This window comes from Vicugna pacos, chromosome 6 (genome assembly GCF_048564905.1).
Source record: "Vicugna pacos chromosome 6, VicPac4, whole genome shotgun sequence".
Lineage (NCBI taxonomy): Eukaryota > Metazoa > Chordata > Mammalia > Artiodactyla > Camelidae > Vicugna > Vicugna pacos.
In genome coordinates, this window is record NC_132992.1 from 42,022,682 (window position 1) to 42,035,112 (window position 12,431).

The 12,431-nt window shown below is 36.3% G+C and overlaps 1 protein-coding gene across 4 annotated transcripts in view; it reads left to right on the forward strand.

The window, feature by feature from the left end:
- Positions 1 to 12,431, forward strand: part of PRORP (protein only RNase P catalytic subunit) — a 109,680-nt gene that overhangs the window by 38,228 nt on the left and 59,021 nt on the right. The window lies entirely within an intron of this gene.

Below are 12,431 nucleotides of genomic sequence, written 5' to 3' on the forward strand. Positions count from 1 at the left end.
TCTAAGATTCACCATTTTAGTCTCTGACAAGTAAGTGGCTCTTACAGACTGGCCAAGAGTGAGAGATTAAAGTCTATTTAATAAAGGGCCAGTTTGGCCCTTTTTGTGTAACCTTCAGCTGACCTTCTCCTAGGTCTCTACTCTTTGGGGTTACTCTGTCTTGTCCCTGAGGATCACATGCCTCCATTTGCAATTTATTAACATGCACTATTGAGAGATATTAATCACTCATAACTCAGAGTTGTGTTTTTCCAAACATAGTATGTTCAGAAATTAGCCTAAGCAGTTCTTTTTTTGCAAGGTAATCCATTTGGTCTATCAATTTCTAAGTGTTCTAGTAGTTTCTAATAGGAATATCATGATTTTTTATAGCCGTTGTGAGCAATTCTTTTAATCCCCATTTTACAGATTAGAAAATTAGAAAATTGAGGTCAATTTTGTACAGTAAATCCTTAGAAAGCCATCAAAACATCAAAATTTGATTGTAGAGAGCTCCAGGGTTTTTGACTTGTGGCTCTTATCGCTGGCAATCTATGGCCATTCATCTGTAGTTAAACTGTTATTTCTTAAAAATTGCTGCCACTTGAAAGCTTTTTCTCAGAGATGCTACTAGTCCTATTTGGCCATTTATACTCAGAATAGCTCACAAGTACTAACAAAGGACAAGGTAGATTTATAGAAATTTCTTTATATGCCTTCTTTGTTTGAGCCTTCATTTTTATGGTCAAGTGTGTGCTTTTTACTCCTTTATTTTTAAAAAACACAAAAGCAAGTGGAAACTATTTCTCTTTCTTAGGTATTTGCAGGGGCCTTGAAGGCAGTAACATTGACAAAGGCAAAACCAGAAAAGGAAGAGTGAAATTATTATCATTAATGCACTGTTGCGCTCAGAATCAGAAGGGCTCGTTCCCATCTGATCTTGAGAATAAGAAGTTTCCTATTTGTTCACCTTTTGTTTGACTTTCAGCTTCAACACAAAGCACTGAAAATTGGCTTGCCAGAAATATTTAGCCCAAGTTGGGCTAACTTTTGCAGGGAAAGTAACATGTGGAAGAAGATGTAGTGGACACACTCCCCAGCATTATGGGAGAAATATGTGCACATAAAGGTTCTAGCAGATTTTGGCAAACAGAGGCAGAGAACACACGGTGAGCCAGGGAAATCATAGGCATCTGCCACTACTTTTAGCTTTTACTGTTAAAATAATTTACTGTTAGCAGCAGTTTATGTGACAAGTAATTGTTATTACCCAGCTCTTCAGAGCCCTGTTATCTTATGACAGTGCACTGACATTCTGTTTGAGAAACTTCAGCTTAGAGACTCCGTTTAGAGATGCCATCTCAATAGCATTTAATAGCATTTTAACTAGCATTTTAGTTTAGAAGTTAAGAACAGGGATTCTGGAACCAGGCCCTTTGTATTCAGTCTGCCACTTTTCATTGTTTTCATAGTTTGAGCAAGTTATGTAACCTCTCTGTGCCCTCGTTTCCCAATCTGTAAAATCGGGATAATAATAGTACCATCTCATAAAGATGTTGTGAAGAGTACTTGGCACACACTGAGTACCTAGTCGGTGTAACTATTATTGTGATTACTCTTCGTATTAACTTCCCAAATGGAACCGTAATTCTTGCTTTCAGCTGACCCTTATTTGGCAGTTTAAGATTTTCTACTATCATGTCATCCATGTCAATGGAGTTGAAAGAAAATACGAATCTCTGCTTTAGTATTAGACTTCGTATTAGAGTTGGACTCTAGGTCAGGTACTCAAATAATACTTGGTTGAGAATTGAAGTCAGCACCGACCGTCAAAAACTTAAGAAAAATGTTAAGTACAATTTTAAGAAATGTTACTTTCTTCTGATTATAAAAAAAATGCATGTTCATTGTAGAAAATTTGGAAATTACAGAAAAGAAAATCATGTATAATCCTAACATTCATCAGTAATCACTGTCAACATTTTATTTCCTTGCAGTATTTTTCTATTTTTTTACCTGAGCTCCAACTCTGTAAATAATTATATATCTACGTTTTAACTTAGAGTTGTTGAAAGCTCTCAGTAAAAATGAAATTATAAAAGGGGTAGAAGAATATTTGTGATAGGACCTTTGAAGCATACATAAGATTCAGGAACCCTAATGGGAAGAATAGAGAAATTTGCTGAACAGTGAAAAATACTATAAACGTTGTTAAAAGATAACAAACTAAGAAAATTCACAGCACATGTAACAAAGAGCCAACTGCCTAACTGTACCAAAGTCTCTTATAAGTCTATAAGAAGAAAGATGAACCATGTGGTAGAAAAATGGTTTAACCTTATTCACAATTTTAGTTAGGCAAATTAAAATGTTTATTTTCCAGACTGGCAGAGATTTAACAGTTGGTAGTATCCAGTATTTTGAACGGTTTGGAGAGGTAGAGAGGAGGGTATCAGTACAGGGGTTTTGGTGGGTGATTTGTCAATAATTCCAAATGCCTAAAATGTTGAAATTCTACTCTTTGGAACTGATATATTCACAGTAGTACATAATTTATGTACTACTGTATGTATGTAATATATATACACAGTACTACATGATATATTCATAGTAATACACAATAGTACATATCCAGGTATGTTCGTTATAGCATTGTAAGCAGAAAATTCTCATCAACCTAAATATCTGTCAATCTTGGACCTAATATATATCGAAACATCTATTTTAAATGAATGAGGTCGATCTACCCATGCTGATATGAAACAATAGCCAAAGTAAATATAAGAAGCAAGTTGAAGGCCAAGCTTAGTATGGCCCCACTTGTGTTCAAAACAAAACAAAGGATTACTCATATAAATGTTTGTTAGGTAAGTTCATATATGGCTAGAAAATTTCTAGAAATTATACATAAAAACTTCATAGCAGTTAACTTTAGGAGTTGGGGCTGGACTATAAGACAATGAGAGCATTTCAGTTTTTCATTTGTATTTTTAAAATTGTCTTTCACAGTGGGTATATGTTACTTTAAAGTAAAGAATCACCATCAGGAAAAGAAAAAAGTAAAAAGGCATTCTTGGCAAATATTCTAAAATAACTGTATCTTACGGATGTACCACAATTTTTTAATCATTTCCCTGTTGGTGGGCATATTAAATTGTCTCATTTTTCCCCGTGGTAAATAACGCTTGGAAGAAAATCTCTGTGCACGTTGCAGATGGTTTCTTAAGAACAGATTCCCAGAAATACAACTCTTGATATGATACTTTTAAAGGTCTCACTACATATTGCCAAATTGCTTCCCAAATGATGGTAGCAATTTATACTCCCACTAACAGTGTATAAAGCTGCCCAAATAGAACACATTTCTTCAGGGTTGCTTATTACATGATTGCTTCAACTATTTAGTTGCATTTGTGCCATGAGTCTGCTGAGTGAAAAGAGCTGGACAGTTTGTACCCCAATTTTCTTAGATCAGACATTTAAAAAAATGTGTAAACAGAGTTTAGTAAAATAGCCCAGAAAGGAAATATTCTTGACTGTCTTGTTTGTCCTCTTTCTCTCTCTCTCAGTATAGTTGCCTGTATGTGCTCATAAAGGAAAGGTTAGGAATCCTAGTTTGTTGAGTCTTGAATTTTTCATCTTCATGTGGAGAAATTTCCAGGCTTTTTCTGTGAAATAATATACAGATCGTTTATGTTCTTCCCATGAACTTTCTGTGTAATGTGTTACAAATTCTTCTTGGTCGTTTTCCATTTATGGTTAATTATATATCCAGCATTGTTCTCTGTAAGTTCATAAATGAGAAAAGACCGTTTTTTACATTCATCATCTAGGGAGTAGAGTAACACCATGATCACATATCTTGAGCTCAGAACCTACAGCCTAGGGGTGATGGAGATTAAGGAGCTAAAAATAAGTTTGGTTGTGAATTTATTTTCTCAATTTTCATATACATCTTTTTATATTTTAGTTTTTTTGAGGCTAGAGTATGTCTTACAGTTGATGTCGGTAGAAGCTTGCCAGCCACGATGTAGAGTTGAGACTTATTGGTGGTTGTCATTGCCTGGGTATCTGCAAATTGAGCTGTACACAGCATGTGTCTGTCATCCACTTGTGACCTCAGCCGAGTTAGTTGTATTGGCAGCTCTAACACTCTTTAATTTTAACCTTATTTTAACCTTAATTGTAACTTTAAATATTTACTGAGGGTTTTCTAAATGCAATAAAAGGTGGTGGTAACTGACACATTTCTCAGGGTAAGGTACAGAATTTTAAAGCAAGGATTGCTTATCATAACTGTTGCATTTTGAAAAACTGTCACCCAGGCTGCAAACTTCTTTCTGCCAAAAGCTTTCTGTAGCCATTCAAGTTGATCAACTTACAGAATGGCATCATTCATTGAAAGAAAAAGCAATAATTTGATGTGAAATGCAGGTAACCCCTAGTATTCTTCAGTCTGTCTTTGCTTTTGGTCCTGAAAGTGATACAGTAGTAAAGGTGAAAAACACAGGTTCTCAGGAGAGTAGTGTGTTACATGTCGTAGAGCTGCTGTGGCCAAAAGTGATTCAGAAGAGCCTTTAACTCAGATAGGAAGATTTCTATTTAAATGTGACTTGTGATTCTGCATAAATAAATAAATAAATAAATAAGGCATGGAATTGTATAGTTAGTATGTGATTTGGTTGGTTACTGAAAAAGAAAGCTTCTTTTTTTTTTTGCATAAAAGTTACTACTAAATCAGTGATTCATCTTGTAGTTTCTGGTGTCTTAATAAATACCATGACAGGATATACTAAGTGGTACTGGAGATTGTACAATCCCTGACTAGATTTTATTTTTGGCATATTTAAGGTCTTGTCAAGCAGTATCTCAATTCTTTAGAACCTACACTAGTTTTCTTTTTCTTTACTAAGGTATAATTCATAAACATAACATTCACCCCTTGGAAGTGTACAATTCAGTGGGTTTTAGTACAGTGGGCCCTCTGGGTCCACCAGTTCCGCATCCTCAGATGTGGAGGGCCAACTGTACTATGCCATTTTATGTAAGGGACCTGAGTACCCATGGATTTTGGTATCTGCTGGTAGTTCTGGAACCAATCCCCACCAGATGCTGAGGGAACTAGCCTTGGTTCTTTCTAATTTATTTGTTTAACCTTCAGTAAATCTAGGCAAAATAAGACTTGCTACCCATCATGTAGATTATTTTCCAAATACTTTAAAAAGTATTTGTTGGGGAAGGAGGGTATAGCTTAGTGGTAGAGTGCTATGCTTAGCATGCATGAGGTCCTAGGTTGAATCTCTAGTACCTCCCATTAAAAAAAAAATACATACACACACACATATACTTGGTTGCAAATTTTCAGAAGAGAGTTTGGGTTTGTATTTTTATTTTTAAGAGGGAAGGGTTCTGAGTGACTGGCAGATTAATTATATAGGCTGCATTTTGGGAAGGATAGCTGGAGCATCTTAGCAGGGAATTACAATGTAGAGTTAGTTATTGTTCATTGAGCAACTCTTCCATGCCAGATACTGTTTTAAGATATGAGGATATGTCTAGAGGCCAATAAATGCTATGAATGCTAGGAACATGATTAGGCTAATGGTTATGTTACCTAAACAAGAAATTTACTTGGAATGTCAGAAGGGAGCATAATGTCTGCCCAAAATGCATGAGAAAAGGATGTTTTTTAAAAAATAAATATTGCAAAAATAGTTTTGTAATATTCAATTCTCCAGAATATGTTGTGATTTGGAAGAAACAATGACTAAATTAAAAAGTGTTAGATATGAATCTTGTATAGCACTTGAGTCAGCCTCTGTGTAGCACTTGGGTATCTTTCTCTTTACCTTCTGCAGGATATAGTGTTTTGGATTTTCTTGGATTCAGTTTCTTTTAATTTAATAAACTGTGTTTTGGGAGCAGTTTTAGTGTTAGGTTCATGGATTTTTTTATGAACAGCCATCCCCACATCAACATGTTTTTGGCTCTTTTCTGAGAAAAAGCACTGTGTAAATCATGAGAAGTAGAAATTAAATTCTATCTTCTTTTTTTTTTAAGTTTAAGAGTAATTGGTACCACCATCCTTCTAATTGCTCAAACCCCAAACCAAGGATTGTAGCCTCAACTGCTCTTTTTCACTTAGCCCCAGCTCACTGACACATTTTAATAGTTATAATCCCCAAGTATATCCTGTAATCTAATCACTTTACCATCTAGGTGGTCTCCTTACTTTTTCATCCTTGCCTCATTGACTTTGCACTATATTTGGAATAAAATCCAAATTCCTTATCATGGATTTTAGTACTTTCATCATCTTGGTATCATATAGCACCTTTCATACCTCTGTTTTCAGCCTCATCTCTGTTTTTTCTCTTTGTCTTTCACTGAATTATAAATTATAAAATTATAAATAGACACACTAGAGTTTTTCCTGTACCTCAAATATACTGAACTTGTTCCTGCCTCAAGATCTTTGTACTTGATATTCCTTCAGCCTTTAATGTTCTTTCTTCTTCAAATGACTGGATCGTTATTAGCACTTCAAAGGTCTTCCCTGATTCTTCTAAAGTATCCCCACTCTGCTTACCCAACATCTGCCTGTATTTTCAGTTACATCAACCTTATTTATGTCTGTGGTGGATTAGGAATGGCCACAGCTTTTTTGCAGTTTCTCTCATCAGGAGATGGTGTCTGTCTCCCCATCTCTTGAATCTGGGGTTGCCTTATGACTTGCCTTGTGCATGTGGCAGAAGTGACATTGTGGGTCTTCCAGGCAAGGGCTCAAGAGGCCATGCAGCTGTGCTGTCACTCTAGGAGCTACCACCTCATGAATAAGCCCAGGGTAGTCTCCTTGAGGATGAGATGCCACATGGAGAGAGAGAGAGAGCACACTCAGCCATCACAGCTAAGGCTCCCAACATGTGAGTAGAGTCACCTGGGACCAGATGACCTCCAGGCAGCCTGCCAGCTGATTGTGAACACATGCATGAGCCCAGTCTACACTGTGTAGAACAGAATAACGTCCTGCTGAGTCCAACCCAAATTGCCAACCCATAGTATTGTGAGAAAATAAGTGATTATTTTAAGCCCAGTTTTTGGGTGGTTTATTACACAGCAATAGATAGCTGTTTTAATTCCTCCTAGCACTTGGTATCTAAAATTACCTATACACTTCGGTTTCTTTTATTAATCTCCTCCATCAGAATGTAAATGAGATTGAAGATCTTGTGGACCTTGCTCGCTGTTATATCCTCAGCACTGAGATAAAGGCCTTGAACACAGCAAGTGCTCATTAGATACTTAGTGAGTCAGTGAAAGAATGAACAAATGGCTATACAGTAATTCATACAACCTGTTAGAACTAACACCTGCTTTCCAGGGTTAACTGAAAGACTTCTTGAGTTCTCCTCCTGGCAACTTACTTCACGTGGTAGCTTTGTGACCTTGTTGAAGTTACTTAACCTCCTGGTTCCTTTGTGATGACTAAGGAGCTAATTTTTGAAAAGCACCTATTGTAGTGCCCGGCACATAATCTAGTAAATTTAAAATGAAAAAAACCCCAACAACTCTGTGATTGCATTTAGTTGTCCATGGTCTTAACTTTGTAGAAATAAAAGCATGGTAGTTTTTTTAAGATGTGTTTAGTCTCCTACTTTAAATAACTGACCATCTACTCTTGTAGTTTTTTCAGTTTGAGGTTCTCATTCTTTTTGAACTGATGCTTAGAACCTAAACTTGAGTCTCCAAATAAGTGGCTAACTTCTCTGTAGAGTAACTAAATAAGAACTATTTCAGCAGTGTGGAACAAATAAGAGACTGACTTTATTAGTCAGGATAGGGTAAATGCTTCAATAATAAATTCAAAATTTCAGTAGCTTAAAACAAGAGTATTTCTTGTTCATGATATGTCCATTTTAGGTCATCTGTGTCATCATCATTCTCATTCTAGGACTCAGAATAACTTTGTAAAATATTGCCAGTCACTGTGACAGAGGGAAAGGGTGAAGTGCACGCTGACTCACAGCTCCTTCTCAGATATGATAGCTGTCACTTCTGCTCATATTTGATTAGCAGCTAATACAAGGGACACAGCTACACTTGAGTTCAACAGGACAGGACAGGCCAGGCATTCCTACCGTGCACCAGGAAGGAGAAAGAGAATTCGTATTTTTTAACAGCTCTGATGATTGCCACACTGAAGTTGGTGCTGTCTTACTTGCTGCGATGTTCAGGTCCAGGAGCTAGAAACGAGTTTCAGCATGGCAGTGCAAACTGTCTTTGCCTAGATTTCTCTTTTCAATATCAGATTCCCTCACTATAGTTTTATGTGGAAAGAACTGATGTTTTTGTTGATCATTTTCCCCAGAATGATCAGGTAGGAATTTTAAAGTTACCAAAATTCATACTCTATGTGTACTTTGACTTTGAGAGGGATTTTTCTTTTGAGCTACCAAGTCATCATTAATAATTGGTGATGTGATATTGCCTTGAGGGGACAAGGACAACGTACTAAGCTTTCACCTAGAAGACAAAAAGACATAAAATAGAAAGCTTACCCTGCATTTTCTCTCATGTTACTCCACTCTCCCCACCCTCCACACACACATACTTCCTCATGAGTCAGTCTTAATGTTTGCTCCTTGCTCCTTTTGCAGCTTGCATTTGGAGTTTTCAGTTGTTCATAAGCTCCTCTAGTGGAGGGTGTATAGGGAAAAAAGTATATCATTTTAGTTAACTTTGTTAGCTGTTCAAAACCCTGCACCCTATTTTTGTAGATAAGTGAGAATCAGTTAAAATGGTTTCCACAGAAAGAAAATTTATAATGTAATTTAAAAGAATTATGGCCAGACATCAACACTGAATGCTTCCATTCTTACAGCTTCCTTGGGGCATTGAATAGAAAGTAGTTTGGTAGAAACACTGCAGAATTTGTTTTGATTGCCATCTCTTAGTTGGTTTTACTACAGTGAGAGAAGAATGGAGGAAAGGGCATTAGGCATTAAAAGGCATTGGCAGGAGCATTTACTTGGCAGTGAGTTCTCATTTTTTTCTACCACCCAGGCTACTTTCTTTCTTTCTGTTGATTTATATAACGTCTTGTAAATGTTTGAATAACATAAAGAACCTAAGATAAAATAAACTATGCTCAGTGTTTTTGTGTGCAGGTAATCCTGGACATACTTTTTTGCCCAAACTATAGAAATGTTTGGAGTTTGACTCCCAACTATGCTTGAAATTGTTTTAATAATGTTACAGTAGCAAGGAAACTCCTTACTATGTTTGCAGTGGCAAAGGTTAGATTAAGTATTGAAGTGACATTTTTATTATACCTCCTTAACTTTTAAATATCCTTCTCTATATAATTGTTTCTCCTGCTTGAAGACTAGCTCTTAAGGGTTGGCTTTAGAAGTAGAAGGTCTTGTTCCTATGGTCTCAAAACTTGGGGGTCATGCTGCTTTTATTGCCTTCAAAAATATGCCACCCCCATGTCTTCTCTGAGAAAGTATTTGAATAATTTTTTTCTGTATTGAAATCTAGAATCAAGAACTTGTCATTTTCCCCAGTTTACTTATAAATTTTCTTGATTACATGATTGGAGATTACTTCTAAGCATTTTCTTAATTTTCGTCAACTAGTTAAAAATGGTTTCTTTTCAATGGATTTTTAAAAGTGTTGTTAAGTCTAAGAGTTACAGGAACAATTATTTATCCAGTTATTTCTGGGTTAAACTCTAATCCAGGAAAGGACTTCACTTTTTACTTTATATAGTTATAGATATATTTACAAATACTTCCTACATTAAAAAAAAACCACATATTTTTAAAGGTAAGAAAATTTAAAATCTTTAAACTTAACCACTAATGTTTCTGCTGTATTTTAGAATATTGATTCTCAACCTTTAGTGCACATCAGAATCACTTGGAGGGCTTGCTAAAACAGGATTTCTGGCAATACACCCGGAGATCCTGAGTTAGAAGGTCTGAGGTGGGGCTGAGAATTTACATTTTTGAAAGTTCCTAGACAATGCTGATGCTGCCGGTTTGGGGATCACATTTTGAGAACCACTGTTACATAAAAACAGTTTCTCAGAAGTGCACTCATACTGCTTTACAGAAACAAGCAACTGTAGAAGTCAGATACTGAAAATTATTAGAAGTCTAAATGATTCTTAGATTAGGAATCTATTTTTTTAACTAAATACATGAAACTCATTTTAAGGTACTGAAACCTGGTCCTAAGAATAATATGCTTCTTCCACTTTCAAAATAGAAGTGTGTCATGTTTCCATAACCACCCGTTATGTATCAAGTAGTTAGCATTATGATGATTAAAGTTACCTAGAGTATGACTTTTTAAAAACCGTTAAATAGCCCAAAGGAGAATATGCCAACTGGAGAAAACCTGAGACTGAAAGTAATTATATGGAATATCAAACCAGTGGAATTTCATGTTTCTCTCTAGGGGGGTCTGAAATAATCACCCAAATAAGTCACTGTATTCATGAGCCTGAAGATTAAAAAAAAAAAATCAGTAAAAACAGTCCATAAACTTGGACTGTGAATCTTAGGCAACTAATCTAGTAGCAGTGTTTAAGTCCTATGTCATTGGGGTTTGGGAAGGGGTGATAAGAGTTCTCTAATCTATAAGTTTGTTACATGGGGGTAGGGAGGAAGTAGACCTAATCTTGACTCCTTATTTTTAAAACAGTTAACATCTAGCTAGTCAAGGGTGATCCCCACAAGTGACTTGGGGAAATAAATAGGCATTAGTGGACAACGGCAGTCCAGAATCCACTGAGGAACACAACAAATGGTTCTTGGGTTTTTTTCTTACTATTTATTTTTCATGACATGATAAGTCAGGGAAGTCACGTTGCCCCAGGTCTGATAATGCCAAACTGACTAGGTACTTCCTTCCACCCATGTTCCGTTCCACCCACTTCACCTGCTTGACACATGTAGGATTTCTCTTTTGTCATGTGAGGGCTGGAAAAGTCTGTGGCACTCAGAATTACACTGACATGTACTGGCTGCTAATAAAGTAAATGATCAGCTGTCAGGTAAGTGATTTCAAATATGTAAATAGAAAGATGAATGAAATCAGGCAAAGTTTCTGTTATGAATTTGGCATCATATCCTTTTCTTTGCAAGTATCCCCAAAAGGTATACTCTGCATAGTTTTGAAACAGAATTTCCCCAATTGCGTTAGTAACATGACCGTGTGTCTCACAGCAGCCTTGTTAGGAACACAGTGTTGCCAAGCTCCCATATCTGTTTTCTCTCTGGCAAAATCTTAATGGCAAGTAGATTCTCCTCTTGACGTGTCACTGATAATGTTTGTGTAATAACTGTTTGGGGTGTGGTGCGATGGTCTTTGTGGTGAGATGGTCTTTGTGAATCATTACTGTGTGTAGTTTGCTTCTATGACAGTATTTTAAAACATGCTTCTCAAGAATGTGGTAGGTGGAGTGAAAATATAATACTCACTTTAACCAAAAAATTTTAAAAATATTTGTTAAGTCTCTAAGATAAGCAGCAATTCAGAGTGAGTAGTCAATTTACTTACACAGGTTTTTGAAGCTATATAAATTATTCTTAGCTAATTATTATTACAGTGGTCACACTTTATTCATCATTAATTTTGTGTTAACATACTTTAAGATGATCGTTGATGAGCAGGGATTTATCCTGCCTGCAGATGATTCATAAGCACCCCACAACCCACTGTAAACATCTCTCTTTTCCTAAAGAGATGCTCAAAGGAGCTGGGATAGCTGGGATAGAGATATCAGAAAGGGGAGAAGTTTAAAGACATCCAGTTCTGGGATAACATCCCACTATAAGATTCGCTGATTTGTAAGATTCACATAATTCATAAGATCAAATGGATACAAATTGTTTGGGGAAAGTACTGTTATTCCTAATATGTAAGGCAAAGAGATTTCTCTTGTGGACCCCCACAGTGCAGAGCCATGTGAACACTGCGCTCTTCACAACATCCTTGTTATGACCAGGTGAATGGATTGTGTAAGCATCAGCAGTAAAGGAATCTCAACAGTGCGTGAGCTTGAGAGAGGCCTCTGCTGGTACTGAACAGGCCTCAGTAATTCAGTCTCACTGTTGCTCTCTCAGGTTGGTCAGAAGGCCTAGTAGCAGGACTCATGTTCTTGATCTCTTTGGAAAATAGGTAAGCTGGTTTTTCAGTTCAGATCCACAGTAGTTCATTCATAGCAGTACTGGACCTTGTTTTAAACATTTAAATTATTTCACTGCAGTTAAAAAAAAAATCTAGTCAGAAAGCTTATACCCCTAATACAGCTCATTTGTAATAAGCAGTCTAAGATTTGAAGAGATACTCAGGTGGGTTTGAGTATCAGAATTGCCTTTGGTTTTTGTTAAGTACTTACAACAAGTACCATTTCTTTAATATGAAGAAAGAAACCCGCAAAC